General features: G+C 42.4%; 1 pseudogene; it reads right to left on the reverse strand.

The window, feature by feature from the left end:
* Positions 1–2,345: 2,345 nt before the first annotated feature.
* Positions 2,346–24,017, reverse strand: part of LOC141060256 (uncharacterized) — a 57,172-nt pseudogene continuing 35,500 nt past the window's right edge.

The raw sequence follows: 24,017 nt of genomic DNA on the forward strand, positions 1-24,017 counted from the left end.
GATTCTGAATATGTCATCAGTTTTGCCAGATTGGCTCAAGTTTTTGAGATTTTTGGTATCTTATTTATAGCACTTGTTGGTAAATGCGACGCATCATCTCATTAATTTCTTTGGATTAGTACTTGAACTGAGCAGTTCTCAATATAGTTTTGTGTTAATTAGTGTTCTAAAAGTTTGTTCATAGCTTGATTTTTGCACTAACTTTATGTTGTTGTCTGTTTTCCAGTGAAAAGCATGAACTCATCATGAAGAAGTTGTCTTAACGATCCAGACTCATTCTGTTACATTTGTGGTGAATATACACTGCCAAAACATAGAAGAAACATAACAGACTTCGTAAAAAAAGTGTATTTTGCCTATTTTGGGGTTATGCTTGGGGACCAAGACAAGTTTTGGGCACCACACATAGTGTGCAAAGCATGTATCGAATTATTACGAAAATGGAGCAAAGGACAAAGAAAAAGCTTCAAATTTGGTGTTCCAATGGTGTGGAGAGAGCCAAAAAATCATCATGATGACTGTTATTTATGGTAAACACAGGTACAGGCACATCTTCACAATGAGGGACAGGCCTTCTTGCAGATTCCATGTTACTCCCATTTTCGTTTCTTATGCTTATTGAATCCTTGCACTTGCACTGCACAGAAATAACAGTCATCATGATGATTTTTTGGCTCTCTCCACACCATTGGAACACCAAATTTGAAGCTTTTTCTTTGTCCTTTGCTCCATTTTCGTAATAATTCGATACATGCTTTGCACACTATGTGTGGTGCCCAAAACTTGTCTTGGTCCCCAAGCATAACCCCAAAATAGGCAAAATACACTTTTTTTACGAAGTCTGTTATGTTTCTTCTATGTTTTGGCAGTGTATATTCACCACAAATGTAACAGAATGAGTCTGGATCGTTAAGACAACTTCTTCATGATGAGTTCATGCTTTTCACTGGAAAACAGACAACAACATAAAGTTAGTGCAAAAATCAAGCTATGAACAAACTTTTAGAACACTAATTAACACAAAACTATATTGAGAACTGCTCAGTTCAAGTACTAATCCAAAGAAATTAATGAGATGATGCGTCGCATTTACCAACAAGTGCTATAAATAAGATACCAAAAATCTCAAAAACTTGAGCCAATCTGGCAAAACTGATGACATATTCAGAATCAGCACCCCAAAAATACCCTAAATTCGATGAAATATCTTTGGCACCAAAAATGCTGTTGACCAGTGCTAGCATATCAGCAAACATCACCAGTGATCAAGGATAAGCACACAATAAAAGTCAATATTACCGACTTACACAAACAAAAGTCTGTTTTCTTGACCAACCAGAAATCAACACTTAAATTTAAAGCCAACATACAGATAACATTCTATTATTCTTCATTTGCTAAAAATAGCTGTCTGGTTAATTAAGATACAATGCTGTATGTCTTCACAATGCTAAAAGTAAAAAAAATGTTTTAAAAAATATAAAAAAATATAAAAGTTCAAGTCACCCCCTTTCAAAATAAAACAGTAAAAAATCAGACAAACACATATTTGTTATAGCCATATTCAGAATATATCAATATAAAAAGAATTAACCCAATCACTAAATGGCGTAACGAGAAAGAATGTCAAAACGCCAAAATCACTTTTTTTGGTCGCCGCAACATTGCATTAAAATGCAATAAAGGATGACCAAAACATCATATCTGCACCAAAATGGTCTCCATTAAAATCGTCAGCTCGGCACACAAAAAATAGTCTTTCACCCGATCCGAGATCATGAAAAATGGAGACGTGACGGGTATCGGAAAATGGTGCAATTCTTTTATACTTTACCTAATAAAGAGGAGTTATTTTTACTGATACAGCGGGTATGGAAAGTATTCACACCCCTTTAAATTTTTCACTCTTTATTTCATTGCAACCGTTTGGTAAATTCAAATTCATACTATCTATTCCTGACACTGGAGTGGCTTATAAGCTTCCAAAGTATATAGTTTGGTGTTTGGGATCTGCCAATATGTGGTTAGTTTTCTGTTTCGGATAACATGATATATGATTTTAGGTTTTTTTTTTCTCATTTAGTCTCTCTTGAATATAGGTCAATATTAAATAGTCTCTTAATGAGTCACCTTTGGTGAGGACGATGAAACCCATAGAAATGAGAGTGAGTGTGTAAACGTCACCTCACCCTATATACTGAGATGTGGGATATATGTTTTTTCTATTAGTCACTTTCCGACTAACCTTCAGGGGGTGAATTATGGGTATAGTTTTACATTTGCAATAAGGTTTAGTTTTATCCTTTCGTCAGCAAACATTACGAATGACAAGAGACAACCCATTTAAGAAGATTCAATTTTGGTTAAAACTATTCTAACATTATAACATTATGAACATAAAAAAGGCTTCTCCCCTGTGTGGATTCTCTGGTGCTTAAGACATTCTGATTTAGTGGTAAAACATTTCCCACATTCTGAACAGGAAAAAGGCTTCTCCCCTGTGTGAGTTCTCTGGTGCCTAACACAATATGATTTATTCATAAAACATTTCCCACATTCTGAACATGAAAAAGGCTTCTCCCCTGTGTGAGTTCTCTTGTGGGTAAGAAAATGTGAATTCTGTCTAAAACACTTCCCACATTCTAAACATGAGAAAGGCTTCTCTCCTGTGTGGATTCTCTGGTGCTTAACAAAATCTGATTTAGTGTTAAAACATTTCCCACATTCTGAACAGGAAAAAGGCTTCTCCCCTGTGTGGATTCTCTGGTGATTAACACAATCAGATTTAGTGTTAAAACATTTCCCACATTGTAAACAGGAAAAAGGCATCTCCCCTGTGTGTGCTCTCTGGTGTCTATCAAGAACCGATTTCAGATTAAAACATTTCCCACATTCTGAACACGAAAAAGGCTTCTCTCCTGTGTGGATTCTCTGGTGCTTAACACAATCAGATTTATTATTAAAACATTTCCCACATTCTGAACAGGAAAAAGGTTTCTCCCCTGTGTGAGTTCTCTGGTGGATAACAAAATTTGATTTCTGTGCAAAATTTTTCCCACATTCTGAACAGGAAAAAGGCTTCTCCCCTGTGTGAGTTCTCTGGTGGATAACAAAATTTGATTTTGATGCAAAATATTTCCCACATTCTGAACATGAAAATGACTTCTTTGCTTTAGGAGCAGTTTGTTTTTTAATGCCTCTTTTGTGACTTTGATTTTCCTTAGTAGTCAGTAATGAATCAGAAGATGGGACCTGTTTCATAGGATCAGATGACAGATCTTTGCTGTGAATAGATAATATATCTGGAATAACAGTAATCACTTCAGTTGTGTCTTGTAGGATCTCAAGATCATCAGATTTAAAAGTTGAAGATGTCAGCTGTCCCTCTGATCTCCTGGTACAGACATCTGCTAAGATAAAAAAAAACTTTTTAAAATAAAATATCCTTTTTTTATATTTTTGAACGTTTCTACTTATACCGTCCATAAAAATGGCAAGCTATGTAAAAAACTTTAATTATTTCCCAAGACAATGACAGTTCACAGTCTAATAGAAAACCTTGTTGGATGAGCCAGTAGTGTGCGGTGTTCAACTGTTTGTTCATTCTGCCTCCCAAATATCGAATATAAAGAAACCAATCAATGTTATGCAGGTGAAAATAATACCAATTCTCATCTCACAAAAAACAAGTCCCCACTCAGGTCCATCATCTGTCAATGGAAAAACAGAGGTTCCCGCACTATTAGTGTCTCAAAGGCTGCTGAAAAGCAACAAGGTTTCCATAAACCAATCCAGCAAAATCCGCTCTCACTTCGGAGTCTTGCAGTGTGCGCAAACAACATTTAGGATCCCTGTATTTAGCAATATTATAGTGAGAAGAACCCACTTAATTTGCGGTGTCTCCTGGAGCACAATCTGGGCACTATGTGCTGGGTAATAAAATGGCAAATGTGTAATTTTCACTCTCCAACATCCACTGCATGTTAATTCCCAGAAAGTGGCTGTGGAGCCAAAATATTCACTCCTCCTAAGGATTATAACCCTCAGTGAATTAATTTATAAAATGGAATCACTTTATGGGGATTTCTACTATTCTGGTTTTCTGTCATTTAGTTATATTAGGGCTTCTGCATATGGTGTGTCCAATCTCATCTGGGATCTGTTCCTGCTGTCCAGCTGGAGTAATCTGCTCCCTACTTCAGCCAATTGGAAAGTACCACACCCTACTAAAGCGCAAAGCACATGGCCGGAATCTGCCAGATACAGCGCTGTTCTCCTCTGGTTCAGTCCTCTGTGCTCAGCTTGCGGCTTGTGTATTTGTTTCCTGCTGTGACCATGGCCCGTTTACTGACTACTCTTGTGTCTACTGATTCTGTCCTTCTGGTTCTGACCCGGCTACCTGACTATTCTTCTTGCCATCTAACACCACAGAGTAGCAGGTAACACCATGGTCCAAGCCTAGGGGTCCCTGTGTAAGTCCAGATTCCATGTAAGGGTGTTAAAGGGCGATGAGCAAGGCAATCCTTGGGATATGGAGAGCAGAGAAGATAGTGCCAAGCATGTTCATGGTGGACATCTTTTGAGCTGCCAGGTTACCATGAACAGTGCTCCCAATACATTGTGTCTGCAAACTATTCCAGCTAGATCTGCATTCATATAGCTAAATGGCGCTCCTTCCCTTCTGAACACTGCCATGTGCCCAGACAGTAGTGTACAACCGTATATAGGGTATAGTGCGAAGCTGGAAAATAATTTCTAAGATCCATTTGTTTTCTATTATCCTTTGTGAAGAATTCCAAACTTACCACCACATAAAGTGACACACGTCAGATATTAATAATGGGGCCTGATTAGGAACTACTGAAATGATCAAACTCCACAGTCTCCATCAGTAATAAATGAGTAACTAGTGGTGAAACCTCTCTGGGGTAATTAGAGTATGAAGCCATATAAACCATATGAAGCGCATCAATCCCTCTAATCTTCAATAAGGTCGCATCGCTATTATGACAAGATCTATAATGTTGGGGAATGGTTTTCAGATCCCCAATATCAGACACTGTCTTGGCCGCGCCAATGTCCCGCACATGCTCGCGCACTCGAATCCTGAGTTCTCTTGTTGTCAGACCCACATATATTTTGGGACAAGGGCACGTGGCATAGTAAATCACGTTTGAAGTTCCACAGGAAATTCTCTGTCTAATCTGGAATTCCCTTGTCCCATCTGATGAGAAGAGAACTAGAGGGATGGATGCGTTTTATATGGGGATTAGGGGTGGTGACAACAAACATTTTTTATCACAGATGGAACTCAGGTGGTTCATTCAACTGGACACCATGACCCCTAATGGACTCAATGAAGTTTTGAGCTTGGCCCCATTCCTATAGTCTTTGGGGATTTAACAATTATGCATCAATTGGTCCCGGATATTATTTTCTTTTTTGTTAATGGATTCCCAATGGGATGATTTGCATTATTCTCTTTATAGTATATTGCATATGGATATCTGGGTATATTTATAGGCATATAATATATAGGTAATGAGAATTCCTCCTGTCCTTTTTCCTCCACAGGTCTATATCACACTCCCTCCTTTTTTCTGGCAGTGTGTTGTTTTTATATTGTTTTTAATTTTTACTCTTTATTTTCACTAATCTTTTCTTGTATGTCAATAATTTATAGCTAGTGACCTTGAGGACACCATATATCTCCTTCGACCCTCACCCTGTACCATATCTATGTGAACCGCATCCAGCAGTCTCTACAGTTGGGGGAATCATGACCATATATTGTATTCTATGTATTTTATGTACTTAGTATGTGAGATTTTTTCACTGTTTATGTCATATACGATGTACATTTATATATATGTGATGACTTTTTTTACGGTCATGACCCGCTTAGGATTATTGTCTGCATGGACCTTACGGTTCTTCCCATGTATGGGATATAATTATGAGCATATTATATCAAACATGTGAATCGGATCTAGTGGCCTTTATAGTTGTATGTGTCATGACCATATATCCGTTTTATGCAGTTGATGTATTTAATATATGAGACTCTTTATCGCCTGGGCTATATGTGATGCATATCCATGTATGTATGTGATGATTCTTTTGTATGGTCATGACCCCTTTAAAAATCATTCATCTTCCCGGTATGGATTTTTGGAATTTCCATTTACCCTATATATGGGATACAATTATGGGCGGCTGTGCGCATCTCTCTGCGGTGGTAATTGTGCTGCTGACAGATGGGCGTCTTTATGTTGTACACGGGCGCCTTGGTCTTTTGACCGGTGTCCTGTGTTCAGCATGACGCCTGTTCTGTGCAGCGGTGCTTGCCGACCTCAGAGCGCATGCGCCGATGAGGCCGTGATGATTGGTTGATCCCGGTCACGTGACCGCAGTCACAGGGTATATGAAGGTCCTGTGGAGATATGGTTACTATCTCCTTGATAAAGCGGCCTTTCTGTGCTGCGAAACGCACGTCAGAGGTCACTGCCAGACACTTCCCCTCTTCCTCCTGCATCCTCTGGTAAGATTTTGAATTGACATTTATTTCTGGCTTTCATTGGTGGTCGCCCTTGTTTATGTCGAGATTCATTGCACCTTAAGGACATTATATGTCTCTCCTCCTTACTTTTTGAGCTTTGCTCAGGGGATTTACTTGGAGTAATCTGGGCCATATGGCCATTGATTTTTGTAGGGCGGTATTATATTTTGGGCTTCCACTTTATAGGCATGATGTCTAAAATACATATATGAGGACATTATTTCCATCTTGGATGGACGGGGGGATGGTCGGGTATGTGTTCATCTGCTTTATATTGGCACCTCATCGTGATTTTGTGCACTTCTTTGTACGATATTTAATAAAAATTATTAATATTTTTGCAGTCGTCGTTTTGCTCCCTTTTTTCTCCGGTGTTTCCATGTTTATAGGAGCTGATGTGGCTTGTGCCTAGGGTGAACAAATTGTTTTGGTATCATCCATAGGCATTTTAGCATTTTACATGGGATTCTTGTTATTAATCCCAGGGGGTAGGTGGATCCTCCAGGTTGTAAGTTCTATAGAAAAGGGCTTTCAATGCCCAAAGTCATTTGAACAGTTTTGGGTGGAGGAGAATTTTGTGGTCTAGAGGCAAAATGGTGATCATGGTAATACGGCCGGACTACACCACCGATAAAGCAGCTACAGCCGGTGACTGAGAGGAATCTGTGACTTCTCTGCATTCAGTGGTTACTACTCACCTGGGTAGTCATATGTGGGAATCTCCTCTTTACACCACTCATCATCTCTCACATATGTCTCTGTAGTATTAATATGGGTCAGATCTTCACCCTGAAACAAATATTGTAAAAGTCACAGACAGATGGCGAAGTCCCATCTATGATCAGCTCTAATCCTGTCATCTCCACCGTTCTCATTACACAAGTATAAAACATATAATACTGGTGGATAAAACAAGACTGAGCACAAGACCTTCACAGCCGCCTACACATCATAGGGGAGATCTCCTGACACCTTCTCTCCATCTACCTGATGATCCTGAGGAGCACTGGGATCTTCTTGGTTACAGTCCTGTGGAAGAAGAGGACGGGGACATCTCTCTGGTGTTGTCCTCTTACTGGATAGATCTGGAGGAAACACATACAGGGACTGAATTCATTCTCTACATACAGATAATTATAGGCCGTGTGTATTTAGTCCTGTCTATTACCTGGTGATGTGAGGGGCTGGGGAACCTCCATTATGACGTTCTTGTACAGATCTCTGTGTCCTTCTAAATACTCCCACTCCTCCATGGAGAAATAGACAGCGACATCCTGACACCTTATAGGAACCTGACACATACAATGATACCGTCATCCCCCGATCCCTTCATAGTGTTACTGTATAATGTCCCAGCATTCCCAGCAGTGTCACCTCTCCAGTCAGCAGCTCAATCATCTTGTAGATGAGGTCTAGGATCTTCTGGTCATTGATGTCCTCATGGATCAGGGGGTGAGGTGGAGGCCTCGTGATTGGGCTCAGGGGTCTTCCCCATCCCTCAGACACAGGGTCCTGACAGCGATCACTAGAGGTCTTCTTCACCACTGTGTAATCCTGGTTATGGAGAGACACATTAATAAATCTCACTACAGACATTTCCAGAGTCCTCACGTCTCCAGTTCTGTCCGTCTGTTATTCCCATAGATAAGAATGATGTAATGTGACGTCATCAGAATCTCTCACCTCTCCAGTGAGATGGAAGAGGATCTCTAGGGTGAGGTGTAACATCCTCTCCGCCATCTTGTCTCTGTCCATATCCATCCTTGATGGGTAAATCAGGAAAATGTTCTTATGTAGAAGATCTTCACTGAGAGGATCCGATTTTGTAGAGACCTGAATGAGAAGAAGATGATCCGATGTTTCCAGGATTCTTCTTGTGGGAATCGGCTGCGATATCCCCTGTGCAATATATTTCTAGTATTAGTGCGCTCAGTAATGGGTAATCTCCACATACCTCCACCTGCAGAGCCGCACTCCACATATATGGCTGCTCTTTGCACAGGACCTGTGATGAGGTCACAGGAGGGGAGGAGTCAGGGGTCACATGATCTCCAGATTGAAGAGCTCCATGGAGCCTTCTCTGTTGTGAGTTCATTTTCCCCTCCATCACTGAGGCCTGGTGAACTCCCTATTCTATTGAAGGAAGGTAGTGAGCCTGATTATCAGACACCTGGGACTAATGAAGATGATTGGCTGATTGGAGTCACTGACTGGATTTAAGGCAGCCTACGCCCTTTCTGCCATGCGGGTGATTTCTCTGTGGACTCTTGGACACCAGTCTGATTCCTGCTCTCCTAAAGCTAAGTTTTCTGTTTTGCCTTTTTGCATCTAAGATTTGTTGTTGTTTTTTTGCTTTTTGGATTCTGCCACTCCCTGCTGGAGTGTGCAGTGTTCCGTGAGCTCTGTCTTCTGAAGGTACCTGAGTGCTGATTTAGTTTTTGAAGCTTAGTTGCTTCAGGGCCATTTTTATATCAGCTTGTTGGCTTTTGTCTCAGATAGGGTTTTGGCAGATTGCAGACAGCAGCCTTCCTATCCGTTCCTATCTAGGTAGTTTGTGGCCCCGTCTTTGCTCAGCCTGTCTTTCTGTCTGTGTAAGTGTTTTCATCTTGCTTCACCGTCATTATATGTGGGGGGCTGCTTATTGCTTTGGGGTCTGCTCTGGGGCAGTTAGATTTCCCCTTTCCTTCTTTAGGCCTATGTATCTCTCCGGCTGTGATCAAGGGGTCTAGGTCATCGTAGGAACACCCCACGGCTACTGCTAGTTGTGTTGATAGGTTCATGGGTCTGCAATCTGATAGTTGCCAACTTCTCTGGTTTTCAGGACTTAGCTAGCATTTCTGTTTTTGCCTCCTACGGTGACTCAATCATAACAGAATCACCCGCGTGTGGAGCAGCTCGCTGCTGAAGTGCGAGGAATTTCCGCCTATCTTGCTCGTTCACATGCTGTTGAACCAAAGATCCCCACACCTGATGTATTTTTTGGTGATCGATCTAAATTTTTGAGTTTCAAAAATAATTGTAAATTATTTTTTGCTTTGAAGCCTAACTCGTCAGGGAGCCCCGCGCAGCAGGTTAAAATTGTCATCTCTTTGCTGCGCGGCGATCCCCAGGATTGGGCGTTTTCTTTGAAACCAGATGACCCTATTCTGACTAATGTGAACGCATTTTTTCAAGCCTTGGGGTTGCTGTACGACGAACCTAATGCTATTGATCAGGCTGAAAAGACCCTGTTAGCATTGAACCAGGGTCGAGAATCTGCAGAGTTGTACTGTCAAAAGTTCCGAAAGTGGGCGGTCCTTACTACCTGGAATGATAGTTCCTTGGCTGCTCTCTTTCGGAAGGGTTTGTCAGAAGCCGTAAAAGATACTATGGTGGGATTTCCTGTTTCCTCTGGTCTGGACGATTCTATGTCTTTAGCCATTCAGGTTGATCGGCGTTTACGTGAACGCAGGATTACACGAGAGGTGTTGCCACTGGTTGAACAGACGTCTGAACCTATGCAATGTGATAGAGTTTTGTCTAAGGCGCAACGTCAGGAATTCAGAAGGCGTAATAAGCTGTGTTTTTTCTGTGGAGATGCCTCACATGTTATTTCTGTTTGTCCTAAACGTGAGAAACACTTTGCACACACGTTTTCTGTTGGTGGGGTTCAGCCTAAGTTTCTTTTGGCGATTACTCTGATCTGTTCCCTGTCCGCATTTTCCGCCAAGGCTTTTGTGGATTCGGGAGCAGCGCTAAACCTAATGGACTTGGATTTTGCTAAACGTTGTGGATTTCCGTTGACACCTCTGCAGACGCCTATCCTTTTGAGGGGGATTGATGCTACCCCTCTGGCTAAAAATAAACCTCAGTTTTGGACCCAGTTGGTCATGCGGGTCGCCCCAGACCACCAAGAAAATTGAAGATTTTTGGTGTTGCATGGTCTGCATGATGCCGTTTTTCTGGGGTTTCCCTGGTTGCAGATTCATAATCCAGTTTTGGATTGGAAGTCTGTGTCTGTGGTGAGTTGGGGTTGCCGGTGTGCCTTTAGTGAGGCTCCGGTTTTTTCCACCTCTCCTCAGTCGCATGAGGTTCCTGACTATTTGGCGGACTACTATGATGTATTTAGTGAGAACGAGTCTGCGTCCTTGCCTCCTCATAGGAGTTATGACTGTGCAATTGAACTAAACCTGGGGTGTAAATTTCCTAAGGGTCGGCTCTTCAATTTATCTGTACCCGAGCACGAGGCTATGCGGTCCTATATTAAGGAGGCATTGGAGAAGGGTCATATTAGACCATCCTCTTCACCCTTAGGTGCCGGTTTTTTTTTTGTGGCCAAGAAGGATGGTTCTTTAAGGCCTTGTATTGATTATCGTGCCCTCAATAAAATTACTATTAAATATCAGTATCCGTTACCCCTGATTTCGGATCTATTCTCTAGAGTCAGAGGTGCTTGCTGGTTTACCAAGCTTGACCTCAGGGGGGCGTATAATCTTATCCGCATTAAGCATGGGGATGAATGGAAGACGGCGTTTAATACTCCGGAGGGACATTTTGAGTACCTGGTGATGCCTTTTGGGCTCACTAATGCCCCTTCATTAACGATATTTTCCGAGACTTTGTCGATAAATTTTTGATTATCTATCTGGATGATATTTTGATCTTCTCCAAGGATTGGGATTCTCATGTGGAACATGTTCGGACTGTGTTCCGGATCTTGAGAGAGAATTCTCTGTATGTCAAAGGATCAAAATGCCTTTTTGGAGTACAGAGAATTTCTTTTTTGGGATTTATTTTGTCTCCGTCAACTATTGAAATGGACCCGGCCAAGGTACAGGCCATTTATGATTGGGTTCAGCCCACTTCTTTGAAGGCCCTCCAGAAGTTTTTGGGTTTTGCTAATTTTTATCGGAAATTTATAGCAAAATTTTCTTGTATTGCCAAACCATTGACTGACCTGACCAGGAAGGGTGCAGATGTGTTGAATTGGTCTCCGGAGGAGGTTGCTTCCTTTCAGGAGCTGAAGCGTAGATTTACCTCCGCCCCGGTTCTGCGGCAACCTGATGTCTCACTCCCGTTCCAGGTAGAGGTGGATGCTTCTGAGATTGGTGCAGGAGCGGTGTTGTCCCAAGAGGATCCGGTAACATCTAAAATGAATCCCTGTGCTTTCTTTTCCCGTAAGTTCTCTTCATCTGAACGTAACTATGATGTGGGGAATCGGGAACTGTTGGCCATGAAATGGGCATTTGAGGAATGGAGACATTGGTTGGAGGGAGCCAAACATCAAGTTGTGGTCCTCACTGACCACAAAAATTTGATTTACCTAGAGTCGGCTAAACGCTTGAACCCTAGACAGGCTAGGTGGGCCTTGTTTTTTACACGTTTTGATTTTGTGGTCTCTTTCCTTCCTGGAACTAAGAATGTCAAGGCAGACGCCCTCTCTAGGAGTTTCTTTGCTGATTCTCCTGTGGTGACCAAGCCTGCCACCATCTTAGGCGAAGGGGTAGTTCTTTCTGCCATCTCACCCGATTTGAGACTTGCTCTGCAAGAGTTCCAGGAGGACAAACCTGAGCGTTGCCCCAGTGGAAAGTTGTATGTTCCTGACCAGTGGAAGAAGAGAGTGATGTCTGAAGTTCATTGCTCTGCATTGGCTGGTCATCCAGGTATTTTTGGTACTAGAGATCTGGTGAGTCGCTCTTTTTGGTGGCCCACCTTGTCTCATGATGTCAGGAATTTTGTGCAGTCCTGTGGGACTTGCTCCCGGTCTAAATCTTGTTCTCGCTCTAGTGGGTTGTTGATGCCTTTGCCGGTCCCCAGGAGGCCATGGGCCCATATTTCAATGGATTTCATCTCTGATATGCCGGTCTCTCAAAGAATGACTGTTATTTGGGTGTTTTGCAATAGGTTCTCTAAGATGGTTCATCTTGTACCACTCCCTAAGTTGCCATCTTCCTCTGAGTTGGTGCCTCTGTTTTTGCAACAGGTGGTTCGCTTGCACGGGATTCCTGAGAACATTGTATCTGACAGAGGAGTTCATTTTGTGTCTATATTTTGGAGGACGTTCTGTTCCAAGTTGGGAATTCAGTTGTCCTTCTCCTCTGCTTTTCACCCTCAGACCAATGGGCAGACTGAGAGAACAAACCAGACCTTGGAGTCGTATTTGAGATGTTTTATTTCCGCTGATCAGGATGATTGGGTTTCATTTTTGCCCTTGGCCAAATTTGCTTTAAATAATAGAGCTAGTTCTGCCACCTTGATGTCACCTTTTTTTTGTAAGTTTGGTTTTCACCCTCGATTTTCTTCAGGGCAGGTGGAGCCTTCTGCCTGCCCAGGTGTTGACACTGTGGTGGAGAGAATGCACCAGATCTGGGACCAAGTGGTGGATAAGTTATCTCTCTCCCAGGAAAAGGCCCAGCGGTTTTCCAATCGACATAGGACCATTGGTCCCCAGTTTAAGATTGGTGATATGGTGTGGTTATCATCAAAAAATATTGCTATGAAGGTGGCTTCTCCTAAGTTTAAGCCTAGATTTATTGGACCTTACAAGATTTTGGAGATTATTAATCCGGTCTCTTTTCGTTTGGCTCTTCCTGTCACATTTAAGATCCATAATGTGTTCCATAAGTCCTTGTTGAAGAGGTTTGTTGAGCCAGTTGTGCCTGAGGTGGCACCTCCGGACCCTGTATTGGTTGAAGGTAACTTGGAATATGAGGTAGAGAAAATTCTGGATTCCCGTCTGGCTAGACGGAGACTCCAGTATTTGGTTAAGTGGAAGGGTTATGGTCAGGAGGATAATTCCTGGGTCTCTGCCTCTGATATTCATGCCAAAAGATTGGTGCGTGCCTTTCATCGGGCTCACCCTGATCGCCCTGGTAGCGTTGTTGAGGGTTCGGTGACCCCTCCTCAAGGGGGAGGTACTGTTGTGAGTTCATTTTCCCCTCTGTCACTGAGGCCTGGTGAACTCCCTATTCTAGTGAAGGAAGGTAGTGAGCCTGATAATCAGACACCTGGGACTAATGAAGACGATTGGCTGAGTGGAGTCACTGACTGGATTTAAGGCAGCCTACGCCCTTTCTGCCATGCGGGTGATTTCTCTGTGGACTCTTGGACACCAGTCTGATTCCTGCTCTCCTAAAGCTAAGTTTTCTGTTTTGCCTTTTTGCATCTAAGATTTGTTTGTTTTTTTTGCTTTTTGGATTCTGCCACTCCCTGCTGGAGTGTGCAGTGTTCCGTGAGCTCTGTCTTCTGAAGGTACCTGAGTGCTGATTTAGTTTTTGAAGCTTAGTTGCTTCAGGGCCATTTTTATATCAGCTTGTTGGCCTTTGTCTCTGATAGGGTTTTGGCAGATTGCAAACAGCAGCCTTCCTATCCGTTCCCATCTAGGTAGTTTGTGGCCCCGTCTATGCTCAGCCTGTCTTTCTGTCTGTGTAAGTGTTTTCATCTTGCTTCACCGTCATTATATGTGGGGGGCTGCCTATTGCTTTGTGGGTCTGCTCTGGGGCAGTTAGATTTCCCCTTTCCTTCTTTAGGCCTATGTATCTCTCCGGATGTGATCGAGGGGTCTAGGTCATCGTAGGAACCCCCCACGGCTACTGCTAGTTGTGTTGATAGGTTTAGGGGCCTGCAATCTGATAGCTGCCAACTTCTCTGGTTTTCAGGACTTAGCTAGCATTTCTGTTTTTGCCTCCTACAGTGACTCAATCATAACACTTCTCCTCAGTCAGTGACATTCCCGCCATTATTTGCCCCTCACTACTGGCACAATTACCCCGCGCCGCCTTTTCTACACAGTGTTATGTGTGGAATGTAACGTGTGATTTCTCTGGAGGGAAATAGACCCCACACATGAGGGAATTATCACCAGTTACCGGCCGTCTACTATATGGCGGCATGTGATTGTGCTATCGACTCCACACCAGGAGCTAAAATGCCCAAATTTCGGTTATTTCCTCCCTTCCAGTGTCCGGCTGAGGCTCATATACGGCCATGCTAGTCTCCAGTCACCGTGGGGGGTTTGGTTGAAGGATGGAGGGTTGTGCCTGTGAGTCACGGTTCACCTTCCCTATCCGTTACCCCTTATACCTGACCTATTTATCCAATTATCTGGAGCTAAATGGTTTTACAAACTTACCGTGAGAGGGGAATATAACCTTATAAGTGTACGTCAGGGGGACGAATGGAAGGCCGCATTCAATACACCTGAGGGGCAGATTGAAAATCTGATGCCGCCATTCGGGGTAACCAATGCTCCCGCAGTCTGTGACAATGTCAGTAATTATATTTTTTCTCACTGATTGGTAGATTTGTGGTAATTTTCCTGGATGATATAGTGAGTTACTCCCGTCCTCTGGAGGAGCATGCTGAGCATGTCAGACAGGTTCTCCAGGTTCTACGTGACAACTATTTATTTGGTAACCTGGAGAAAAGACAATTTGTGGTCCAGCAGGTCCAGATCTCAGGACATTAGGCTTCTGCATTAGGGTCTCATATGGACCCTGTTACGGTCCCAGCAGTCCCTTCATTGGTTTTAACCAAGTAACCTGAAAGGAAAGTGTTACAGAGATTTCTTGTAGTCGAGATACTGAAGACAAACAAGCGAAAAATAGGGTCTTACCTGATAACCAGATGTAATGAGAGTAGGGGAGTATTACTCTCACCTGATGGAGTGGCGCCTTTACACCATGCTCAATGCATAAATCAGCTGCTGCAGGACCCGGGGCCAAAGACCGAGCAGAAGAGCTGATCCAGGTATAATGTGTCTGTACCTGCGCTGCTGATGGAGACGATCGGAGATGGAGATTTTCCTTAAAAACATTTATTCAAATAGGTTTTCAAAGTCAACGCATTTCACAGTCACGCAGGACGTCTTCCTCAGGACGAAACCTGAGAGCGGATAAACATGTCAAGCTTGGAACGTTTTATATGCAGTCTTTTGGAAAAAAGCCAAACAAAGCAAAATATGTCAAAGTTCATGAGAAAGTCAGTCAAACAAAGATAAATTATGGTTCATGAAAAAACCCAAAAAAATTTACACACATTAATTATATTAAAAAGTACTTATGAATTAAGTGAGGTCACCTAAAAGAATGAATAAACATGAATGTGAAATGAATGAAAAAGTTCTTGCCGTTAAATAAATCATTTATAAATGGTGTTATTTAGTTGTGTCAGTAGTTTCCTATATGAGATGTGAGCTGGTGTTCTGTAAGTTTCTGAAGTCACAGGTATAGTGGTGTAAAGCTGTGCACCACTAGTGAGCTTGATGGATCAGCATCGGACTGAAAACATAGGATTATTGGAAAAGAAACCATTGAACTAGAAGACAAATACGTAACCCAATGGTTAATAAGGTCTCTTTCACACATCAGTTTTTTTGCCATCAATCACAATCCGTCGTTTTTTAAAAAAAACGGATCCAGCAATTGATGCCACTGGATCCAGTTTTTTCTCATAGACTTGTATTAGCGACGGATGGCTGTCCGTTTCATCCGTCGTTCGACGGATCCGTCAGAAATTCTTTGTCCATCGGTCGGAGAAAACAGGCATAGGAGAGTTTTTTGTGTCAGTCAAAAAGTCGGACAGTGAACTTCGTTGCTCGATTTTGTTTTTTTAAACTGAGCATGCTCCAAGGATAATTTTTTAGCCAAAAGTAGCATTTTTCTTTCTTGCACGCACAAAAAATCTCTCTCTCCTCCAGACCCACAATGTAAAACTAGACTAGTGGATTAATAATGGATACATGTCTTATTGACGTCTCTCTAATTACTAACCAGGTTTAATGTCCCCTTACAATAGCAAGGTGACATTAATCTCTTATTACCCCATATGCCACCCGCTACAGGGCAATGGGAAGGGAGAGGGTAAGTGCCGGAATTGGCGCATCTTACAGATGCGCCTTTTCTGGGGTGGCTGGGAGCAGATTTTTTTAAGCCAAGGGGGCACAAAATCAATGGTCCCTCTCTAGGCTATTTATTTCTGCCCTCAGTCACTGGCTTGCCCTCTCTGGCAAAGAAAATTGTGCGGGAGCCCACACCAGTTTTTTCCGTGAATTAATCCTCTAATTTAACACCTACAGCTCCAAAATTTTACACACACACTACTAACATTATTAGTGAGGGATATATATAAATCTAATTCTTCTGCAATGATTTACTGTATGTAAACCATGTCTCATGTCCTGTCGGGTTCTGTAATATTTTTACAGATGCCGATAATTGATTTTTCACCTATTCTGCTATCTATATCTCTATGAAATATAAATATATGTATATATATATGTGTCAATGATATACAGTCATATGTAAAAGTTTGGGCACCCCTATTAATGTTAACCTTTTTTCTTTATAACAATTTTGGTTTTTGCAGCAGCTATTTCAGTTTCATATATCTAATAACTGATGGACTCAGTTATATTTCTGGATTCAAATGAGGTTTATTGTACTAACAGAAAATGTGCAATCTGCATTTAAACAAAATTTGACCGGTGCAAAAGTATGGGCACCCTTATCATTTTCTTGATTTGAACACTCCTAACTACTTTTTACTGACTTCCTGAAGCACTAAATTGGTTTTGTAACCTCATTGAGCTTTGAACTTCATAGCCAGGTGTATCAAATCATGAGAAAAGGTATTTAAGGTGGCCACTTGCAAGTAGTTCTCCTATTTGATTCTCCTATGAAGAGTGGCATCATGGGCTCCTCAAAACAACTCTCAAATGATCTGAAAGCAAAGATTATTCAACATAGCTTTTCAGGGGAAGGATACAAAAAGTTGTCTCAGAGATTTAACCTGTCAGTTTCCACTGTGAGGAACACAGTAAGGAAATGGAAGAACACAGGTACAGTTCTTGTTAAGCCCAGAAGTGGCAGGCCAAGAAAAATATCAGAAAGGCAGAGAAGAAGAATGGTGAGAACAGTCAAGGACAATCCACAGACCACCTCCAAAGACCTGCAGCATCATCTCGCTGCAGATGGTGTCACTGTGCATCGGTCAACAATACAGCGCACTTTGCACAAGGAGAAGCTGTATGGGAGAGTGATGCGAAGGAAGCCGTTTCTGCAAGCACGCCACAAACAGAGTCGCCTGAGGTATGCAAAAGCACATTTGGACAAGCCAGTTACATTTTGGAAGAAGGTCCTGTGGACTGATGAAACAAAGATTGAGTTGTTTGGTCATACAAAAAGGCATTATGCATGCGCTGTATTGTTGACCGATGCACAGTGACACCATCTGCAGCAAGATGATGCTGCAGGTCTTTGGAGGTGGTCTGTGGATTGTCCTTGACTGTTCTCACCATTCTTCTTCTCTGCCTTTCTGATATTTTTCTTTGCCTGCCACTTCTGGGCTTAACAAGAACTGTACCTGTGTTCTTCCATTTCCTTACTATGTTCCTCACAGTGGAAACTGACAGGTTAAATCTCTGAGACAACTTTTTGTATCCTTCCCCTGAAAAGCTATGTTGAATAATCTTTGTTTTCAGATCATTTGAGAGTTGTTTTGAGGAGCCCATGATGCCACTCTTCATAGGAAAATCAAATAGGAGAACTACTTGCAAGTAGACACCTTAAATACCTTTCCTCATGATTTGATACACCTGGCTATGAAGTTCAAAGCTCAATGAGGTTACAAAACCAATTTAGTGCTTCAGGAAGTCAGTAAAAAGTAGTTAGGAGTGTTCAAATCAAGAAAATGATAAGGGTGCCCATACTTTTGCACCGGTCAAATTTTGTTTAAATGCAGATTGCACATTTTCTGTTAGTACAATAAACCTCATTTGAATCCAGAAATATAACTGAGTCCATCAGCTATTAGATATATGAAACTGAAATAGCTGTTGCAAAAACCAAAATTGTTATAAAGAAAAAAGGTTAACATTAATAGGGGTGCCCAAACTTTTACATATGACTGTATATATTATATATATATACTGCTCAAAAAAAATAAAGGGAACCCTGGACACTCTTTCTGAGCAGACACATGGATGTTAGTGACTTTCCTATCATTTCTAACTGTTGTTTATTCCATTGACACAACAGCAGGAGAAACTGAAATACAATCAGTGTTGATCTCACAGAAGTGTGGCTGACTTGGAGTTACATTTTGCTGTTTAAGTGTTCCCTTTAATTTTTTGAGCAGTGTATATATATATATATATATAGTAAGGCAGCGCTCACTGAGTGCATTGGAGAACGGCCGCTTGACAGCGCTATAACATACAGGAAGACTCAATTTCCTTAAAAGTTCTCCTGGGTTTATTGCTCCATATCCCCAGCAGCACAAACACAGAGTAGTCAGCCTTTAGGTCCGGCAACATAAAATAATAATGTCCATAAACAGGGCTTTGTTTTCTCAGACCCTGTTCACACACAGGCCAGGGCAATGTCCGTTAAACACTCAGTTCCATAGGACAGTACAGTCCTTTACTTTTTTTTTTTCCAAAATCATATTTATTGAAATTTTACATAGTTAAACAGGAAAACACATCAATTCCGCAAACAGTGCAGAGTAGATTAACCCCTTAGCGACAGAGCCAGTTTGCAGCTTAATGACCAGGCCAATTTTTACAATTCTGACCACTGTCCCTTTATGAGGTTATAACTCTGGAACGCTTTAATGGATCCCGCAGATTGTTTTTTCATGAAATATTGTACTTCATGTTAGTGGTAAAATTTCTTCGATAAGTCTTGTGTTTATTTATGAAAAAAACGGAAATATGGCAAAAATTTTGAAAATTTTGCAATTTTAAAACTTTAAATTTTTATGCCCTCAAATCAGAGAGATGTGTCACACAAATTTCTTAATAAATAACATTTCCCACATGTCTACTTTACAACAGCACAATTTTGGAAGCAAAATTATTTTTGTTAGGAAGTTATAAGGGTTAAAAGTTGACCAGCGATTTCTCATTTTTACAACAACATTTACAAAACCATTTTTTTTAGGGACCACATCATATTTAAAGTCATTTTGAGGGGTGTACATGACAGAAAATACCCCAAAATGGCACGATTCTAAACACTAGACCCCTCAAGGTGCTCAAAACCACATTCAAGAAGTTTATTAACCCTTTATCTGCTTCACAGGAACTAAAGCAATATGGAAGGAAAAAATTAACATTTAACTTTTTTTTGCAAAAAATTTACTTCAGAACCAATTTTTTTATTTTCACAAGTGTTAAAAGAGAAAATCAACCACAAAATTTGTTGTACAATTTCTCCTGAATACGCTGATACCCCATATGTGGGGGTAAACCACTTTTTCAGCACACGGCAGAGCTCGCAAGGGATGGAGCGCCGCTTGACTTTTTCAACGCAGAATTGGCTGGAATTGAGATCAGATGCCATGTTGCGTTCGGAGAGCACCTGATGTGCCCAAACAGTGGAAAACTCCAACAAGTGACCCCATTTTGGAAACTAGACCCATTAAGGAACTTATCTAGATGTGTGGTGAGCATTTTGAACCTTCAAGTGCTTCACAGAAGTTTATAACGTAGAGCCGTGAAAATAAAAAATCCATTTTTTTTCCACAAAAATGATCTTTTCGTCCCCAAATTTTTATTTTTACAAGGGTAACAGGAGAAATCATACCTGCACAGTTGTTGTGAGATTTGTCCTGAGTACGCCGATACCCCATATGTGGGGGGGAACCACTGTTTGGGCGCATGGGAGAGCTCGGAAGGGAAGGAGTGCCATTTTGGAATGCAGACTTTGATGGAATGGTCTGCGGGCATCATGTTGCGTTTGCAGAGCCCCTGATGGGCCTAAACAGTGGAAACCCCCCACAAGTGACCCCATTTTGGAAATTAGACCCCCTAAGGAACTTATCTAGATGTGTGGTGAGCACTTTGAACCCCAAGCGCTTCACAAAAGTTTATAAACGCAGAGCCGTGAAAATAAAAAGTATTTTTTATTTCCACAAAAGTGATTTTTTAGACCCCAATTTTTAGACCCCCCAAAGATCGTAAATAGTGGAAACCCCTCAATTCTTGCTCCAACCCTAACCCCAACACACCCCTAACCCTAATCCCAACCCTAACCCTAATCCCAATCCTAATCCTAATTCTAACCCTAATCCTAGTTCGCCCTAACCCTAATTCTAACCCTAGCCGTGACTCGAGCCCTAACCCTAGCCCTAACCCTAACACTAGCCCTAACTCTAGCCGAACCCTAACCCTAGCCCAACCCTAACCCTAGCCCAACCCTAACCCTAACCCTAGCTCAACCCTAACCCTAGCCCAACCCTAACCCTAGCCCTAACCCTAGCCCTAACCCTAGCCCAACCCTAACCCTAACCATAGCCCTAACCCTAGCCCAACTCTAACCCTAACCCTAATGGAAAACTGAAAAAAAAAATATTTTCTTTATTTCATTATATTTGTCTATATAAGGGGGTGATAAACGGGGGGGTTATGTACTTTTTTTTTATTTTGATCACTATGATCGTTTATCATAGTGATCAAAATAATGAATGGAATCTGGCAGCCTGAGCTGGCAGATTCCCGGCGGGCGCACTGCGCATGCGCCCGCCATTTTCAAGATGGCGGCGCCCATCGGAGGACGCCGGCGGGATGTGGGACCACCGGGAGGGGACGGAGGGCCACGGAGAGGTACCGGGGGGGATCGGGGACCCTATTTCTCTCTCCTCTGATGTGGATCGATCGCAAAAGTGGGGTCGGTAAAAACCGACCGATTCATGTTCTCTGGGGTCTCGGCTACCCCTGGCAGCCGAGACCCCGGAGAAAATCCGACACTGGGGGGCGCTATTCACTTAAATCACAGCGCCGTGAATTAACGGTGCTGTGGTTTTAGTACCCTTAACTACCGCTGTTAAAAGGCGTATCGGCGGTCGTTAAGGGGTTAATAGTACATCAAGAAAACAGGCATACAAACGTAGGAGGCAAGGAATAAGGGGGGAAAGGGGGTAGGTACTCCTAAGTATACGACTGTAAATTACTTAGATCAAAGGTCTTAACAGAAACTGACCTGCTAAAGTGCAGGTTCCTGAATATCAAAGTGGCATATAAGCTAGACACATAGCAGGGTTCCTCGCGGGCAGGGAATATCAGACCCTGAATCGAAGTAGCACAAGCATCATTACGGTGGATTGAAGGAGAGCCGGCTACCAAGCCATGGTAACAAAATCTGGGACTTTTTCTTTTTAGATGACGCAAATAATACCAGAGCCCTTTCGTATTGGCAATGAAGGTTCATCCTGTCAATCACAAATTGTATGGTCGGAGCACTGGCCACTCTCCATTTGGATGCCACTGCCAGTCTAGCGGCTATAAACAAATGTGAGAACACTCCTCTCAACAAATGCGGGATCTCATCCAAACCGATATGCAATAAAACCATACTGGGTTGTAAGGCCATCCGGATCCCAGTTACCTCAGCTATCACGTCCTCTAGGCTAGCCCAAAAATTTAGTAATTTCGGGCATGACCACCACATGTGGCTAAGTGTCCCCAACATACCGCAGCCTCTTCAACACAATGGGGAGCACTGAGGGCCAAAGTGAGCAACTTTAACTGGGTAATAGTACCGGCGTAAGAGGACTTTTTTCAATTGTTCCAGATGGTTTAAACATGAGGAAACTCTCCAAACCTCTAACACCGCCTCCCGCCACCCATCAGGCGCTAGGGTGACCTGCAAGTCATCCTCCCATTGTCTCATGAATTGCAGTTTAACCTCTGGGTCAGGATCATTCAGGGCTCTATACAAGATAGATACATTGTGAGTACTAGGTCCGAGCACCAGGAAGAGGCCATTTACTATACGGTCTAGGTTAGAATTAAAGAAGTACGACGGTTGTGTAGTGTGTATAAGATGTCTTAGTTGCAAAAACTGATAAGATCTATGTCGAATATCTGGGTGTTTTGCAACTAGGCGGTCAAACGGCTTAATCGCTGTGCTGTCACACAACTGATGAAGTGATTTTACACCAGCCAGTACCCATGGCTGTAAATTTATATACGGGATATGTAATTCTAGCGCCTTCAGTGACACTTCATTTAACGGGATTTTAATAAGAGTCGGGACCGTCTGTCTCCAAAAATGCAGTGCAGTAGACATGGTCTATAGAGGGAGGTTACAAGGCCATGGCCCAAAGGCTTCAACCCCTAAGATAAATCAGGTGGAGCCTCTAGTCGCATAGAAATTTTCGATTTGCAACCATCTATGTTCCTTATCTAGCTGCCACCAATCCCGCAGCGCCGCTACCACTGAGGCCTTATAATACACCATCAAATTTGGCAATCCCATTCCCCACAGATCATAAGGGTAATACAAAAGGGACTTGGCCACTCGAGGAGTTTCGTGGGCCCATATGTATTTGTTTGTTAAGCGCTGAAGGTTTGTTATAATTTTGCTTGGGATCCTCAAAGGGAGACATCTCAAATAATATAATATCTTGGGGAGAATTTTCAACTTGAAAATATTAATTCTGGCCACAGAGGAGGTCATAAACAGATGTAAGGTCTCCAGCTCAGTCTTTATCTGTCTGAATAAAGCAGTATAGGTCGCCTCTATAATATGTTGAGAGTGTGTAAGATTTATACCAAGGTAAGGGATACCCTGATCAGTCCAACGAAAGGGAAACTTATTCTCCAATTCAGCTTTGGTGACCAAAGGGACCGCGACAGGGAATACCAGTGATTTGGATGCATTCAATTTGTAATAGGATACTGACGCAAACTCCTCTAGTTCAACCATGATGGCCGAAAACGACCGCTCCAGGTCCACACAGGCTATGATAACGTCGTCCGCGTAAAGACCGATCTTGTGAGCAGCCGGGCCCACCATCAGACCTGAGATATCAGAGTTAAGACGGATTTTCTCCGCCAGTGGCTCCATGCATAATGCAAATATAATGGGGGATAGTGGGCATCCCTGCCACGTCCCGTTAGTGATCAAAAAGGGGGAAGATACAAACCCAGAGGCTAGGACTCTGGCAGATGGGGTGGAATATATGGCTAAAATCGCCGAAAGGATGGGCCCTCCAAACCAAGCTTCCTAAGAACATTTCCCAAATATCCCCAGTGCACCCTATCAAAGGCCTTCTCAGCGTCCAAGGACAGGAATGCACTGGGAAGGCCCAACAGTTCCGCCACCCTAATGAGATTCAAATTCGGCGGGTACCATCCTTGGTTTACCGGCCAGCCACAAAACCGGTTTGGAGAGACAAGAGAGGGGATTATCAAATGAAGGCGGGAGGCTAGCAATTTGGTATATATCTTTAAATCACAATTCAATAAAGCAATGGGTCTAAAATTCCCAGGACTATCAGGGGTCTTACCTGGCTTAGGGAGAGTGGTAATAGTAGCTTCCAAATTAGGGGCAGCAACTTTGCCTGAATCCCACCAACATGAAAACAACCTCAATAGATATGGGGCCAGAAGTTCCTGAAAAGTGCGATAATATTCATTTGATAGTCCATCCGGACCAGGCGCGGTGTGTAGCCTACTGCTTTTAATAGTTTTTTT

The sequence above is a fragment of the Dendrobates tinctorius genome, unplaced genomic scaffold (assembly GCF_039654945.1).
Source record: "Dendrobates tinctorius isolate UK_male_01 unplaced genomic scaffold, ASM3965494v1 ptg000233l, whole genome shotgun sequence".
Classification (NCBI taxonomy): domain Eukaryota; kingdom Metazoa; phylum Chordata; class Amphibia; order Anura; family Dendrobatidae; genus Dendrobates; species Dendrobates tinctorius.